Source organism: Nomascus leucogenys, chromosome 11 (assembly GCF_006542625.1).
Source record: "Nomascus leucogenys isolate Asia chromosome 11, Asia_NLE_v1, whole genome shotgun sequence".
In the NCBI taxonomy this organism is placed as follows: Eukaryota; Metazoa; Chordata; class Mammalia; order Primates; family Hylobatidae; genus Nomascus; species Nomascus leucogenys.
This window is the reverse complement of record NC_044391.1, coordinates 97,122,748-97,141,099: the sequence shown is the minus strand read 5'-3', so window position 1 is coordinate 97,141,099 and position 18,352 is coordinate 97,122,748.

The following is an 18,352-nucleotide window of genomic DNA, read 5'->3' as shown; positions in this document are numbered from 1 at the left end:
CTCATGGGGACCTGTTTGAATAAGATGTTTGAATAAGCTATGATAACTCCACAAGATTATGAATCTATAAAAAGAACAAGGAGTATGTCTCTGAACTGATACGACGTCATTTCAGATATACGTTAAAAAACCAAGAAAGCAAAGTACAACAGTATATCTACAGCATGAGATCCTTTATGTATGAAAAAAAGAATGTAAGAAAATGTTAATGCATCTACTTATTTCTGAAAAATAAATACAGGAAGTTTAAACCAGACACTGATGGAATTTATTATCTAAATATTTAAGAGGGGATGGGTTGGAAAGAATTGAGAAAATGGGAATGGGATAGCAGGGACAGGGAGAAGGTGATGCTTCTGTGAGTATATCTTTTTGTATCACTCTGACTTTTAGAACCATAGAAACGTTTCACATACTCCAAACATAAATAAATAATTTAAATCAAATAGGATGTGTGGGGAACTTAAAATGGAATACAAACACCAATATACAGATTTAACTGTATTATAAGTAAATAACAAGAAAAATTAAGTAAGTGGGAATAAATACTAACCTAACAACATTGGAACACAACATTTCAACTTTATACTGTAAGATTACATGCAAAAAGAAGTGCTCATAAACTGTTCTAGTGAGTAGTTTTCCCCCATAGGGATATGAATTAACAATTCGGAAACTGTGTGTAATAGGATCAAACAAATAAATACATTTTGGGTAACAAGAAGTAAATTTATCACAGTGAGAGAAAGGAGTTACAAATATTCAAAGGGAAAAGGCTAGAATAAACCCCGTAGCATTAAATCAGAATCCAATATATCAGCATGAACTGGTGCATATATATATATATATATAAATACACACACAGCATGAACTAGTGGATATATATATATATCCACTATAAGTTACTTTGGAGAGTATGGCCATTTTCACGGTATTGATTCTTCATGAGCATGAAATGTTTTTCCATTTGTTTGTGTCCTCTCTTATTTCCTTGAGTGTATATATATATATATATATATAGAGAGAGAGAGAGAGAGAAATAGACACATGTAAAAGTGTGCATATGCATAAATATATTCCTTAGTTCTGTCCACTGAAAGGACCTACAAGCAATAAGCACACCCAGAATGAAGATTTTTGAATTCCAAATTCCATTTACCAATGAAAGAAACTAGGGATTCCTGAAGAAATGGCTGATTCTAGGGTTGGAGTGGAGAAAGCACAAGATGAGCCTATAATAATATCTTGCGGTTCCAGAAAGTAAGGAAGTGCTCAGAAAAGATAGAGACATGTTGGAATCACACAGGGGACATGCAACAGGAGCTCACAATGGTCAGAGATGGAACAATTTGAGCAACAGTAAAAATAATTCTGATACTTGATTGTATTCTCTAGAATAATATAAAGGAGTTCATTCTGATAGAAATAATTAACTAATTAAATAAATAAATGTGGGAAAAGGGGCAGAACTTCCTGAGAGTAGGATTCCAATTAGTAAACACGGAAGGAATGATGGAAATAGCAAATCTTCATTGTGCCAATAACACAGTAATAATTATTACAGACAAGAGTCATTAAATGGTGCTAAATTCGTGAGAAAAGTTGTGATGAAAAGTGGGGTCTTGGTGTGGTTTTCCCATACATGGTATTTACTAGTTACAAGATGGAAATTACAACCTTATAGTGGAGAAACCTGGCAGAGCCCACATGAAAACAAGAGATCAAAGTCAATATCACCAGTAATAAGCCCTGTTCATATCCTGTACCCCTGATATGAATAACATAAAAGAGCAAAACATTTTTTTCTTTGGTATTCTTGGCAAAGTTACACAACCTTAATCTAACATGGAGCAAGCATTTCTTCACTCACTTACTCTGTCACAGTCCTTGATGAATATTACACCATATTCTCTTTTTAATCTGCTAATATCCCCTACCCCACTTTTTCTCAGTTGCTGATCTTTTTTTCTAATTCACTAGGAAAATAAAAGCAATCTGAAGGAAACTCTCTCATTATATCTTGGTACCCTTTAGTATCTAGACCCATAATCTCATTTCTGTTAGCAGAGTTGAAGTGATTATGGTCCTACTTAACAGCAAATACTTGACTTACAATCTAAAGTTTACTCCTCCTCCACCTACTCTAGAATATCATTAGAACTTCCTCATTTTATTCTTGTATTATCAAGCTTTTTCTCTTTGTTGAATTGTTCCTGCTAGTTTGCCTGTTTTAAAGAGTCATTCTGACACAACTCCTCTTCATTTGACATAATCATGGTTTCATTTCTCTGCTCTTTATAGTTAAATCCCTTGAAAGAGTTGTCAATATTTTTTCTCTCCATTTCCTCTCTTCTTATTGTCTTTTAAATCCACTCTAACCTTGATTTTGCCCCTACCACTCCACCAGACTTCTTCTTCTCAAGTTAGCAATGACTTCCACATTGCCAAATCCAATAGTCAACTAATAGCTATCATAATAGTGACTTGCCAGCTGTCACGTTGATCTCACTTCCTCCTTAAGAACCTTTTTTGGTGTTGCTTTTTTCTAATGGCTTCTGGAACCACAGAATTTTTGTTTCTTCCTCTTATGTCACTGAGGTGAAACTTTGAAGTGCCCCAGGAATCAGTCCTTGGACCTCTTATTTTTTCTATTTATGTCACTTCATTGGTGATCTTATTCAGTTGCATGCTTTTAAATACCATCTATATCCTAATGATTTTCAAATAAACATCCCTATCCTGGACCTCTTCCTTGAATTTCAGTTCAGTATATCTCTGACTACCTACTCAACATTTTGTAGATTAAATAAATACCTGAAAGCTATCATATCCATGATCTTACCTCTCCAAATATAATCTATCTGTTGTCTTCTTGCTTCCAGTTAATGACAGCTTCATCTTTCCAGTAAAACAGGTTAAACATCTTGGAATAAGCTTTGGTTCCTCTTTTTCTCCCATCCTGTGTAGCAAACAGGAGAGTATGGCCCTCTTGTGGGGTGTTTAAGGATTATTCCAACATGGCCACAGATATTACACTCAGCAAGGCATATAAAAGTAAAGAATTTATTATATGCACAGGTCCTAAAGACAGGAGGCATGGCAAACTATGCAGTGGGGTCATATGGGAGGAGTTCCTAGGGAGCAGGTTCAACCAAGCAGATGGGGAGCCAAGAGAGAGTGATGATCCATGGGCAAGTGCTTTTATTGCTTTTATTGGGAGGTCAGAGTGAAGTACACAAGCAAAAGCCATGAGAAAATTTTACTGGTACATTGAAATGTCACTAGATTATAGTCAGAAAAGGGCAAGAAGGGGAACTTGTGGCAGGAAACTGCCTTATCACATTGGTGCATCAAGTCACCTGGGTGGGGTGCTCACAGCTTGTTTGTGGAGATTGATATGATGTAGCTCTGTGTCCCCACCCAAATCTCACCTTGAATTGTAATAACCCCCATGTGTCAAGGGTGGGACCAGGTGGAGATAATGGACTCATGGGGATGGTTTTTCCTGTACACTGTTCTCATGATAGTGAGTGAGTTCTCATGAGATCTAATGCTTTTATAAGTGTCTGGCATTTCCCCTGCTGGCTCCCATTCTCTTGCTTGCCACCATGTAAGAAGTGACTTTGTTCCTCACTCACCTTCCACCATGACTGTGAGGCCTCCCCAGCCATGCGGAACTGTGAGTCAATTAAACCTCTTGCCTTTATAAATTACCCAGTCTCAGGCATGTCTTTATTAGCAGTGTCAGAACAGACTAAAACAGGGATGTTGAGGCACCTGTAACATATGAAGTTTAAAAATGTATAATATACACACTAAATCCAATCTGGTAGTAAGCCATATTTAATTTTATATTTCTCACTATCTACATTGCTTCATCATAATACAAACAGTCTGGTCACAGTTGTTTGGTCCAGGCTTCCAACAGTCTCCTGATTTTCTTCATTCTATCTTTTCACACCTATCATCTATATATAGCAGAGAGAATATGCCTTTTAAATCACAAATTAGACCTTATCCCCTTTATTTGAACCTTCCAATATTTTGCATTTCATTCTGAAAAAAAAGTCAAAATCCTCAAGTAGCACAAAACATGTTTGAAATTTAAATTTAAATAAAATTATTATCTCTTTGACTTCATTTACTACTAGCCTCCTGTGTGCTTTCTCTGTCCTGTTTACAGTTCCTTGAGTGACAGGGCACAGATATTCACACTGAGTATGCATTATGTTTGGAAAGCATTTCCCCATGTATCCTCACAACTCACTTCCTCACCTTCCTGAAGAATTTCTCAGAGATATGACTATCTTATTTAACTTTGAAACCCTTTTAACACAGCTCTCTTTGCTCCTTAGCCTGCTCAATAATACATACTTTATTCTTTGTTATCTTTTTTTAAAATCTCTCCTCTAATAGAATGTAAGATTCATAGGAAAGGATGATTTTTTTAGATATTTCCTGTTGAATCTATACCAAACAATGGTACTTAGGTGTTCAATACATGTTTATTTAATCAACCAATGAATGAAAAAGCCTCAAATTTATTTGAGGAAATAAATGATGTAAAATAGATGATTTCTGCCCTAGCCTTTTTTCCAGACAAAACAAATATTCTTTTGTAGCTACAAAGCATTGTACAATTGGAGTGATAGTAGCATATTCCTAAATAACTCTTAATATAATCGTCTGAAGTAATTTATTGTTTCTTCATAAACCAAAATTGATCATAGATGAGGATGATAAAGTGCAGATTAAAATGAATAACATTTTTCACAGATTTTCCAAATACTATTTCCTTTCAAATACTGAAAACAATATTTTCAATATGCTTACCTAGGATAAAAATGTCAAGAGAGAAATATGGCCAATAAGAATGCCATGAATAGTTCCTGTTTAATCAATGTATCAGTTTCTTGCAGCTGCCATAACAAATAATCATAAACTTAGTGGTTTAAAACCACAGAAAGATTTTTTTTTGAAAGTTGTGGAGGTCAGAAATTTAAAATCAAGGTGTCAGCAAGGTTGTGATTCCTCCGAAGACTGTAGAGGAGATCCCACTTCTTCCAGCTCCTGGTGGCTATACACATTCCTTGGCCTCCTCAGCTCTATCACTCTAATCTCTGCCTTTTTAACACACTTTTTTCTTCTGTATGTCTGTGTGTTCTCTTTTGTATTAAAAGGATACTTGTCATTGGATTTAGGGCACACTAGGCTAATCCAAAACAATCTCATCTCAAGATTCTTAATTATGTCTGCAAAGACCCTTTTGTCTAATAAGGTAACATTTTCAAGTTCTAGTGGTCAGGATATGGACATGACATTTTGAGGGCCATGATTAAACTCACAGTAAAACCAGTCATAATAAAATTATGAATTATTTTTTCAAAATTATTTTATTATTTTGCCCCTTCTCCTTCTCCTTGTACCTGCTTTTACGCATACATCAAGACAAAACAATTGGTCTCACTGTATTTCTTACCTTCAAAATTACTCTAGGATAGATGAATATCCTAAGCCATGTAGTTTTCATGTTAGGAAAAAAGCAAAGGCTTTTAAGCCTTGAAATAAAGATCTACGTTCTCCCATCTTGTTGAAATGCACTTTAGCATTGCTAGTAATAGCTTCAATTATTTTCTTTAAGTCTTTAAAGATGTCTCAAAGTATAGCCAATGCACTTAGACTAAAAACATGTCTAAATGTATAAAAAAGCTAGTTGCAGACTGCAGGCAAACCTCAATTTAATATGTGAAGATGAGCATTTGGCCAAAAGGTTGCAACGGTGGATGTACTGAAGAAGATAAAAGAGTAGTCACTGAGCAGTACAGTTTTAATGAACTGACCGGAGTATAAAAAGATAATTAGAGTCATAATTAGAGAACAGTAATTCATACCTGAAATTATATGTGAATACCCTACAGTAAAATCCTAGAGTTATTGGTTGGATCAATGTAATACTTTAAATGTAACCTAATGTTCACTGTTTCTGTAAGACAAGGAACTAAAACACCTTATCTTCCCTTAAAGGCAGAACTGACTATGAGAAATGCCTTGTGCTAAAGCACTTTTTTTAAAACAAAGAATTTTAGCTCCTGGATATCAGCAATGGAGCTAACTGTGGAAATTGACTTGTTCCCTTCACTCTGCAAAATATAATATTTCCTTCTGAAAATATCTTAAGTGCTCAGTGAGACAGCTTTAAAGTTAGCCAGTTTTAAAATACTCATTTTCATAGAGTGAACTCATTCATCACGTATTATAAATGGTATAATGAATTAGAGAAATCCTAGTTGTTCACAATGAAACTCCTTAAGCCTGACATAAAGTATACCCTGACAACAAAACATTTCTAGGAATTGAGAGAAGGATCCCAAAGAAGGTACTGATACTGTGGGACAACAATATTGACTACTAACAATTAATGAATAGAGACGATTACATTTGTCTCTCGATAAAAATACTCAAAGAAATAGATTTTGGGTTTAACTTGTTCTTTATATCTGGGTGATTTTGGGTTACTTCTTGTATTAATCAGCTTGGGCTGCTATAAGAAAATAGCAAAGACTGAGTGACTTCAACATCAGGCATTTATTTTTTCACATTTCTGGAGTGTGGGAAGTCCAAGTTCAAGGTGCCAGCATATTCAGTGCTGATAAGAGGCCCTCTTGCTGCCTTGCAGGCAGGCTTCGCACTGCATCGTCACATGGTGAAGGGAAAGAAAGCTCGGTTTCCTCTTCCTCTTCTTACAAGGATGCTAATTCCATCATGGTGTCTCTACCTTCACGATCTCATCAAAACCTAATTACCTACCAAAAGCCCCATCTCCAAACACCATCATATTAGGATAGGGCTTCAACATATGAATTTTGGGGGACACAAATATTCAGTTCATAACACTTCTCTTTTATTTTCTAATCAATTTCTCTAATCCATTCTGCCAAATACATGAATCATTCATTAAGCCAACATTTACTAAATGTCTACTGTGTGCCTACCACGTGCCAGGCACAAAGATAAGTAAGATATAACTCATCTTCTCTCACAAGGCTTCTTCATTAAATCCATATAGCTACTACTAATTTAACACTTCACTCTGAGTTAATTATTTTATGATGATTAACTCATTTAGTGTTCACAACAACGTATGGGTATAGATATTATCCCAATTTTCTCAGAGAGAAAATTCAGGTTTGTGGAAGTGGAATAACACATGCAAGATCACAAAGTTAGAGAGTTTAAAACTGGCTTTGAGCCCATGCTACCTGACTTCAAATCCATGCCTCTCATTGACTATGCTGTAACACTCTTTTAACCCTCACTGGCTCTTCTCTACACTCCCTATCTTCATCTCTACTTCTTGATGTGTAGCTTCTCCACAAAATTTCACCTTTTTAAAAAATTTTTGAGCAGATACTGAACATTCAACAATGAGCTTGCCTCCTCTCTACAATCAACAATGAGCTTGCCTCCTCTCTAAAATTTTCTATTTGCTTCAACTATCCAATTCTCCTTCCACTGCTCAAGAGAATTTTCAGTTTCTGTTAGTGAAAAAAGTAATTGCTAAGAAGGAACCTGGTTAGGATTTTTTTCAGAGAGGCAGGAAGAGTAAAGGAGGGAATAATAGTATTTCAGTCAAAAGGGAGCTGAATTGGTAAAGGTAGGGATGAGAAATATGATTCAAAGGTTGAGGCAGGATCTAATAAAGATGTGTGGTTTGGACTTTTAAGGGGCAATTTTGAGGGTATTCCACTGGGTATTAAGCCAATCTGGCTTATAAAGCTTAAGCTAGATTTGGTTTTGTTAAAATAACTATGACATTCTGTTTGTACTAGTCTTCAGAGTTTACCTCACAGCAGACACAAAATGTTACCAGAGCCAAGGAAAAAGCCAAAGATGAAATGATACATCTCAAGTATCACTCATGGAGAGCCAGAGTTCCCAGAGTAGCTTATTTGAGAGGGCACTGATACAATTTCTGAAGCATCAACATGATACATGTGCCTGATGTCATTATTTCTCTGAACAACTCTTTGTAAGGTAATAAGCATATGGATTGCTTAGCTTGTGCAAATGTTTTCTCCAGGCAAAAGGAATCAGGGAGGGGAAAAATTCTCTCCTTTATGTCGTACTAGCGCATATTTTGGCATGGAAAGAGAGTGCAAAGAGCGTGTTAATAAAGTGAAAAGTTGGTTAAAGATACAAACTTTAGAGTCAGAAATCTGGGTTCGAATTCAGCCTCCCCTGTTTCTAGCTGAGTGATTTCAAGCACATTGCTTGACCTTAGAAAGGCTTGCTTTACACCAATCCTAAAATGAGCACAACAGTATCTCCTGTTGGAATAAATGAAATAATTTATGTAAAGCATCAAAAAAGTCCTTAACTCGCAGAAGTCACTCAATCAATAGTTGCTTTTTTTGTTTGTTTATGTAATGCCATAATGGCTTATGCTAATCCTTTCTTTAAAGTTAAAAGGAAGAGAACAGAAGAAAAGACCTCACTTTAGAATCCCAAACCTTTACTCAGAGTTTTCCACTGAAGACTAGGTGTATTTTCCCGAGAATCTGAGTAGCCAGATGAGACCAGTGGATGGACTCACCTCAAAAACACCGTGTCGGGGCAGGTTCAACTCCGAGATGTATCAGGCCAGTGCAGGCCCCCTCAAGGCAGGCACTTGCCTCAGGGACACTCATGAGGCCTCTGGTATTTTTAATGTCACCACACTGAGCTAGACACACACACACACACGACACTCCATGGGGAAAAAGTAAAACTTTACTTTTTGACAAGAGAAAAACGATGTTAAATCTTTTCTATTTCCCCATAAGTTAAGACACAGTCCTTTGGCCCTCAGTTCACTAAGTTATAAAACCTTCAACCCTCTGCCAGAAATGCTTATAAATTGTGAGTCATCTTGCAGACCCCATTAGCAATCTTCAGTGCTAAATTGGTCCTTTCAGCATGATAAGTGCCTTTCCAGCCTGTGAAAGAGCATCTACTCTCTCTTCCACTTAGAAGTAAACTAGAGGAATTTTTTGTTGAGTTTTGCAGTTTTACCTGAGCTGCTGGAGAATCCCCAGCAAAGACTCTGCCAAAAACTGCTGCTTATTGGTGTATGGTGAAACAAAGTTAACACTGAAATCATCATCCCCTGCATCAGTGCAAACAAGATTTCAACTCGTATTTCAACTCCATCCAAGGAACCTAAAGGCTTGGCAAACTTCAATTCATTATACAAGTTTCATCTCATAGACAATCATCTTCAAACTGAGGAACAAGGCTACTAGGAGGTTTCTTGACACTGATTCAGGCAATAAAACAGAGTTGCTTCTTTGAGAAGCATAGAAACTAAGATTTTAAGAGTCACTTTATAAAAATCCATGATTAGAATAAGAGAGAAACAAAATGATGAGCAAGTGATTCAGTAAAAAGAGATTCATCTGAAAGTCACATGCTCTCAAGAATGAGGACAGCAGAGACAGGAAATCACTTGTGTGCCTAAGAATGTCATTAAACCTGTGAATATATGGTTTATGAAAACAAAAATAAAACAGAAGTAATTTGAGGGGAAAACCTGAATAGATGGAAAATATACTTCATAAACAAAATTGGCAATAAAATATGACGGTCTTAACATATACACAGCCATAGACAGATAAAAGAGAAATAAGAGTGACAAGAAAAATGGGACACCAAAGGTGGGATGAGGAAAATTAATGACAGAGGAATAATGCATCAATGAGACATGAAATGATTTTGAAGGTGAAAAACAATCTATAATAAATGTGCTAGTATTTCTAGAATTTTTTTTATTTTTAATCTCAGACATCAAATACAGGTAAAAGAGCGTATTGTAAGGGACATAATTTTTAGGTGCAATATTAAGCTGTGATTCTATTTGTAATAGAGAGATGGAGGAAAAAGACCCCTGAAAAATTCCTTAATTGGGAAGCAATTTGGTGCTACTCACTTAACTTAATATCAGCATCAGAAAATATAGAATGTTTTTAACAACATCCTACCTATTCAGTGACTTACTCTTTCTTTGACACCCAAGGTTCAAAATTAATAAATAATGAATTTTTATTGCTGGAATAACTGCATAAATTAGTGGCAATGTATTGAGCACATATTATTTATTTTAGCTCCTTCATCTATGTAGCCTATTTCTCACAATAACCACTCTTTTATCTTTATCTATAAATGGGATAAACTGAAACATAGAGGCTAAGAAACTTGCTAAATGCACACAGCTTGCAGGGTGTGACTTCAGATCACTCAGTCCTTAAATATTTCTTCTTAGAAAGAGTTTGTATGCATAATTGGGAGGGTTATTTACATATTGAACACCACATTATTACTTCTATGTCTTTTTTTTTATTATCTGGTTAACTCATATATTTATATTAGCTCTATTCAGAGTAAGATGGAATGAAAAAAGTTCAAAAATAGAAAATAGCAAAAAAAAAAAAAAAAAAAGAAACATAAAAAGTAAGTCCCACCAGATAAGATTTAGGTTTCTTTAAAACATTTTCTGTTTCTTTTTTTATTTATTTCTGTAATAGACAGACTAGTATAAAACACAAAATATATTCTCCATACTTACTTATTGAATAATTCATTTCAGCTTTTCTTTTTCAATTTCCAAAGTCTGCCATATGCAGAAATAATAGAATCAATCCCCGGAGATTACAAAAATAAATAATAAGTCTCAGGCAGAGACAAGAAAATTGCAGTCTTGTAAAAAATTGATAAAATAAACATGCATGATACATTAATAATAATAGATAGTATTTGTTGACATTTAGTTTGTGCTTGGCATTGTTCTAAAAACTTTACATAGGTTAGCCTCATTAATCTACATTACAATGCCGTGAAGAATTAAACCAACATTAATGAATTTAATTTTTGAAAAATAAACTTTTTACCTTAGTATAGTTTTAGACTTACCAAAAAAAAGTGCAAAAATAGGAGATAGAGAATTCCCGTATACCCCACACCATCACTTCTTTAAAAATATTTTTTAAATTAATGTTTTTTAAATTTTATTTTAGGTTCAAGGGTACATGTGCAGGTTTGTTAAATAGGTAAATTGCCTGTTGAGGAGATGTTGTATACAGATTATTTAATCATCCAAGAAATAAGCATAATATCCTATTTATAGCTTTCAATCCTTGCCCTCCCCCAGCCCTTCATCCTCAAGTAGGCCCCAATGTCTGTTAATCATTCTTTGTGACCATAGGCACTCAACATTTAGCTCCCACTTATAAGTGAGAACATGTGGTATTTGGTTTTCTGTTCCTGCATTAGTTTGATTAGGATAATGGCCCCCAGCTCCATTCACGTTGCTGCAAAGGACATGAAATAATTCATTTTTATGGTTGCATAGTATTCCATGGTGTATATGTATTACATTTTCTTTTATCTAGTCTATCATTGATAGGCACCCAGGTTGATTCTATGCCTTTGCTTTTGTGAATAGCACTGCAATGAATATGTGTGCATGTGTCTTTTTGGTAGAACGATTTGTGTTCCTTTATGTATATACCCAATAATGAGATTGCTGGGTCAAGTGGTAATTCTAAGACCTTTCAAAAGTCATCAAACTGCTTTCCACAATGGCTGAACTAATTTACATTCTCATCAGCAGTGTATAAGCATTCCTTTTTCTCTACAACCTTTCCAGCATCTGTTATTTTTTGACTATTTTATAATAGCCATTCTTACTGGTGTGAGTTAATATCTCATTGTGGTTTAAATTGGCATGTCTGTAATGATTAGTGATCTCGAGCATTTTTTATGTGCCTATTGGCCATGTATATGTCTTCTTTTGACACTTCTCTGTTCATGTCCTTTGCCTACTTTTTTATGGGGTTGATTTTTGCTTGTAAATTTGTTTAAATCCCTTGTTGATGCTGGATATGAGACCTTTGTTGGATGAATACTTAGCAAACATTTTCTCCCATTTTGTAGGCCGTCTGTTTACTCTGTTGATAGTTTCTTTTGCTGTGCAGAAGCTTTTAGCTTAATTATGTCCCATTTGTCCATTTTTGTTTTGATGCAATTGCGTTTGATGTCTTCATCATGAATTGTTTGCCAGGTCCTATGTCCAGAATAGTATTTCCTAGTTTACCTTCCAAGGTTTTTATTGTTTTCAGTTTTAGATTTAAGTCTTAATCCATCTTGAATTAATTTTTGTATATGGCATAAAGAAAGGGTCCAGTTTCAATTTTCCATATATGGCTAACCAGTAATCCCAACGTCAGTTACTGAATAGGGAGTCTTTTCCTCTATGTTCGTTTTTTCTCAGTTTTGTCAAAGGTCATATGGGTCTGGGTGTGGCTTTATTTCTGGGCTCCCTATTTTATTCCAATGCTCTTTATGTCTGTTTTTGTACCATGCTGTACTGGTACAATGCTGTTTTTGTTACTGTAGTGTTTTTGAATACTATAGTATAGTTTGAAGTCCGATAATGTGATGCCTCCAGCTTATCTCTGTTTGCTTAGGATTGCCTTGGCTATTCAGGCTCTTTTTTCGTTCCATATAAATTTTAAAATCATTTTTTTTCTAATTCTGTGAAGAATGTCATTGGTAGTTTAATAGGAATAGCATTGAGTCTGTAAGTGATTAGTGTATCAGTCAGCATTCTGTAGACTAACAGGAACAGAAACGGATATAGATGTGTGTGTGTGTGTGTGTGTATACAGATATACCCATAGACACATAGATATATCTCTGTTTTAACAGATATGTAGAGATTGATATATGGATATCTATCTATAGATATAGATATATAGAGAGACTTGGATCCCATGATTATGAAGCTTGACAAGTCCCATGATCTGTGATCTGCAAGCTGAAGACCCATGAGAGCCAGTGGTTTAGTTTCAGACTGAGTACAAAAACCTGAAAATCAGGAAAACCAGTGGTATAAATTCCAGTTTATGTCTAAAGGTCTGAGAGTCAGGAAATTCTGTGGTGTAAGTATCAGTTCCAGTGCAGGACAAGATGAAGTTCCAGCTTGAAAACAATCAGCAAAGAAAGCACATTCTCATTTATCTCATGTTTTATTTTACTCAAGCTCCCAATGGATTGGATGAAGCCCACCCATATCAGGGACAGCAATCTGCTTAATTCAGCCTACTAATTCAAATGTTAATCTCATCTAGAACCATCCTCCTACACATAGCTAGAATAATGCTTTAACCAAATATCTGAGCACCTGATTCCCCAAATTGATGCATAAAATTAACCATCATAGCATGGAAAATTTGTTCCTGATATGGTTTGCCTTTGTGTCCCCACCCAAATCTCATCTCAAATTGTAGTCCTCATGTGTCAAAGGAGGGACTTGGTGTGAGGTGATTGGTCCATGGGGGTGGTTTTCCTCATGCTGTTCTTGTGACAGTGAATTCTCATAAGCTCTGATGGTTTAAAAATGTGGCACTTTCCCCCTTGCTGTCCCTCTGTCCTGCTGCCATGTAAGAGGTGCCTTGCTTCCCCTTTGCCTTCCACCATGATTGTAAGTTTCCTGAAGCTTCCCCAGCCATGTGGAACTGTGAGTCAATTAAACCTCTTTCCTTTATATATTATCCAATCTCAGGTAGTTCTTTACAGCAGTGTGAAAAGGGACTAATACAGTCACAGTAATGAACCAATGTTATAGACTATTTTAAATAATGTCCATACTTAGACTTCCTGTTTTCACCTAATGTTCTTTTTTGACTCTAAAATCTTACCTGGATATCACATTACATTTGTTTTCATGTCTCTTTAGGTTACTTGGCTTTGACAGTTTTTCAGACTTTCCTTATTTTTGATAAAATTGAAAACTTTCATGAATACTGGTCAGGAATTTGGTTTTATGTCTTACTATGGAAATTTATCTGATGATTTTTCTCATAATTAGACTGAGCTTTCAGGTTTTTGAAAAGAACACAGAGGTAAAGTACTATTTTCATCACATCAAAGGTAAATAATATCAAAGACATCACTATTGGTGGTAACAGTGAAAAACTGGTTGAGATAGTATTTTTCAGGTTTCTCCATTGTAGTTACTTTTTTCCCTTTTTTAGACTGTACTCTTTTGAAGAGTCATTATACACAGCCAACACTTATTAGTGAGAAGTTATGCTCAGGGTATCTGCATATATAATTTGAAATCTTTCCACATGTGAGTTTTTGTATTCTACACCATTTATTTATGTATTCAATCAGTTATTTATATTATTATGGACCCAGGGATATTTAATTATTTAGATTACAATCCAGTAACACTTTGTTGTTGTTGTTGTTGTTGCTCAAAATGTTTCAGCTTTGAGTTTTTGGAACTCTTTAAGTTGATTCCATTTTTCTTTAGACATACCCCAAATATTTGTGAGTATAGCCATATGGCTTCATTTCTGGGTTCTTTATTCTGTTCTATTGATCTGTGTGTCTATTTTTATACTAGTACCATGCTGTTTTGTTTACTATAGCTTTGTAGTATAATTTAAGGTCACGTAATATGATGCCTCCAGCTTTGCTTATTGCTGAGGATTGCTTTGGCTATTTGGGATCTTTTTAGTTCCATGTGAATTTTCGGGTTGCTTTTTCTAACGCTGTGAAAAATGATATTGGTATTTTGATAGGAATTTCATTGAATCTGTAGACTGCTTTGAGCAGTATGGTCATTTTAATGATATTGATTTTCTTCTGATCCATGTACATAAAATATTTTCCATTTATTTCTGTCACATACAATTTTTTTCAGCATTGTTTTGTAGTTTCTTTGTAGAGATTTTTTATCTCCTTGGTTAAATATATTCCTATATTTTTGGGTTTTTTTATCCTCGTTAAATGGGATTGACTTCTTGATTTTGTTCTCAGCTTGATCATTACCAGTGTATCGAAATCCTATTGATTTTATATCCTGAAACTTTACTGAATTTATTTATCAAATCTAGGAGTCTTTTGGTGGAGTCTTAGGGTTTTCTTATCATATCATCAGCAAGCATGATAATTTGACTTCTTCATCTCCAATTTGGATGCCTTTTATTTATTTATTTATTTATTTATTTATTTATTTATTCTTTTTATCTGAATACTTTGGCTAGGGCTTCTAGTACTGTGTTGAATGGGTGTGGCGAAAATGGGCATTCTGGTCTTATTCCAGTTCTTACGAGTAATGCTTTCAACTTTTCCCCATTCAGTATAATGTTGCTTGTGAGTTTGTCAAAAACGGTTTTATTATTTTCAGGTATGCTCCTTCTATACCTAGTTTGTTAAGGGTTTTTATCATGAAGCCATGCTGTATTTTATCAAATACTCATTCTGCATCTATTGAGATAATCATATGGTTTGTGTTTTTTATTCTGTTTATGTGGTGAATGACATTTATTGATTTTTGTATGTTGGACCATCTATTCATCCCTAGATTAAAACCAAATTGATTGTGGTATATTATATTTTTGATGTAATGTTGGATTCAGTTTGCTAGTATTTTCTTGAGGATATCTGCATGTATGCTCATCAAGAACCTTGGTCTGTAGCTTTCTTTTCTTGTGTCCTTTTCTGGTTTGAGAATCATGTTGATATTGAATTTATGTAATAAGTTAAGGAGAATTCCCTCCTCCTCAATTTTTTCAGAACAGTTTCAGTAAGACTGGTACCAGTTCTTTGTACATCTGGTAGAATTGAGCTGTAAATCGATCTGTTTCTGAGCTTCGATTATTGAGGGATTTTTCATTATTGATTCAATCTTGCTACTGGTTATTGATGTGTTCAAGATTTCTATTTCTTCTTTGTTCACTTTTAGAAGGTTGTATGTTTCCAAGGATTTATCCATTTCCTCTAGCTTTTCTAATTTGTGAGTGTGGAGTTACTCATAGTAGTCTCTGATGATGGTTTTTATTTCTGTGGTATCAGTTGCAATGTCTCCTTTTTCATTTCTCATTGTGTTTACCTGAATCGTCTATCTTCTAGGTTTGTCTAGCCAGAAGTCTGTCAATTTTGCTCATCTTTTCAAAGAAGCTATCTTTTGTCTCATTAATCATTGTATTTTTTTGTCTCAATTCCACTTAGTTCTTCTCTAATCTTTGTTATTTCTATACTTAACCTAGCTTTTTGCTTTGTGCACTCTTATTTTTCTATTTTCCTAAGGTGTGATGTTAGATTGTTAATTTGTGATTTTTCCATTATTTTGATGTGGCCATTTACCACTATAAACTTCTCTCTTCACACTGAATTTGCTATATCCCAGGGGTTTTGGTATATTTTGTCTCCCTTTTTTTTTCATTTCAAAAATGTTTTAATTTTTGTCTTAATTAAATCCTCTACCCAAAATCATTCCAGATAACCTTGTTTATGTCCATGGAATTGGTCTCAAGTTTTATTCCACTGTGGTTTGAGAAGATACTTGGTATGATTTCAATTTTAAAAATGTACTGAGACTTGTTTTATGGCCTAATATATGGTCTATTTTTGAAAAATATTCCATGTGTTGATGAGAATATATATTCTGTGGTTGTTGCGTAGAATGTTCTGTAAATGTCTGTTAGGTCCATTTGATATTGAGTTTAATTTAAGTCCAGTGTTTGTTTCTTGATTTTCTGTTGTGATGATCTGTCTAGTGTTGTCAGTAGGGTGTTGAAGTCTCTCACTGTTGTTGTTTTTCTGTATTTCTTAGATCTAGTCATATTTGTTTCACAAATCTGAGTGTTCCAGAGTCAGATGTATACATATTTAGGATTGTTATACTTCTCGTTGAATTGATCTTTTTATATAATTGTTTATCTTTTTTTTACTGTTTTTGACATAAAGTCTGTTTTATCTAATACAAGTATAGCTATTCTTGCTTGCTTCTGGTTTCCTTTTTCATGGAATATCTTCTTTCAACCCCTCACCTTCAGTCTATAAGTGTGTTCACCAGTAAGGTGAGTTTCTTGTAGGCAGCATATTGTTGGTTCTTTTCTTTTATACATTTTACCAATCTGTACCTTTTAACTGGAGCATGTACTCTTTTTACATTCAAGATTAATATGGCCATCTGAGGTTTTGTTCCTTTCATAATGCTAATTGTCATATAGTTGCTTGGTAGATTTTTTGTTTCTTTTTTTTCGCTGTTTATCTTTGTGGTTTGGTGAAGTTCTTTTACATTGCCATTTCATTTCTTTCTCTTCCTCATTTGTTTAACTGTTTTATAAGACCTGTGAGTTTTATACTTCATGTGTTTTTGTGATGACTAGTATTGACCTTTCGTTTCCATGTTTAGAACTCCTTTGTGCACTTCTTGTAGTACCAATGACAAATTCCCTCATCATTTGCTTGTTTGGTAGACACTTTACTTCTCCTTCACTCATGAGGTATATTCCAGCAGGATACAAAATTTTGAGTTGACAATTCTGCTTTTTTTTTTTTTAAGCGCTATGAAAATAGGATCCCAATCTCTTCTAGCTTGTAAAGTTTTTATTGAGAAGTTCATTGTTGGTCTGATGGAGTTTTCTTTGTAGATTGCTGGATATTTTCTCTTGCTGATTTTAGTTTTAGTTTTTTTTTTTTAATCTAGGTTGAGCTTAGACAATCTGATGACTATATATCATGATGAGGATCTTCTTTCAATGTATTTTTCTGAAGTTGTTGATCCTCTTGTATTTGAATGTCTAGATCTCTTATTAGAATAGGGAAGTTTTCTTCAATTATTTCCACAAATTGGTCTTTAATTTTTTTGTTTTTTCTTCTGCCTCAGAAATATTCATGCTTCATAGGTTCAGATATTTAAGAAGTCCTATCCTTCTTGAAGGCTTCATTCATTTTTAAACATTATTTGTCTTCATCTTCATGTGATTGTATTTTTGAAAAACCTGTATTCAAGTTCTGACATTCTTTCTTCTATTGTTGAAGGTTTCAACTCTACTTCATAATTTCTTCAGTTATTTTTTTATTTCCATAAGTTTTATTTTTTAAAAAATATCTACGTCTTGGGTAAATTTCTATCATATCCTAAACCATATCCTCAATTTATTTGTATTGGTTTGCATCTCAATGAGTTTCTTTAAAGTAAATATTTTAAATTGCTATTTCAAAATTTTCATTTTGGTTAGGATCCATTTCTAGAAAGTTAGAGTGATTCTTGGTGGTGGTGTAACACCCAGTTTCTTCTCCAGAATTGTTATGCTGGTTCCTTCTCATTTGGAAAAATGTCACTTCTTATTTTATAATTTAGTTTTATTTAAATGGAATTTTTGTTTTCCCACCTTAAGGACGTGACTATATTGTCTTTCGAATAGGATCTTTTGGCTTTGCTTCTGGGTGCCTTCACTGGCAAGTCCCTGTATGAATTCTTTGGTTATAGATAGCCTTAGTGTGTGGCTTTCTCAAA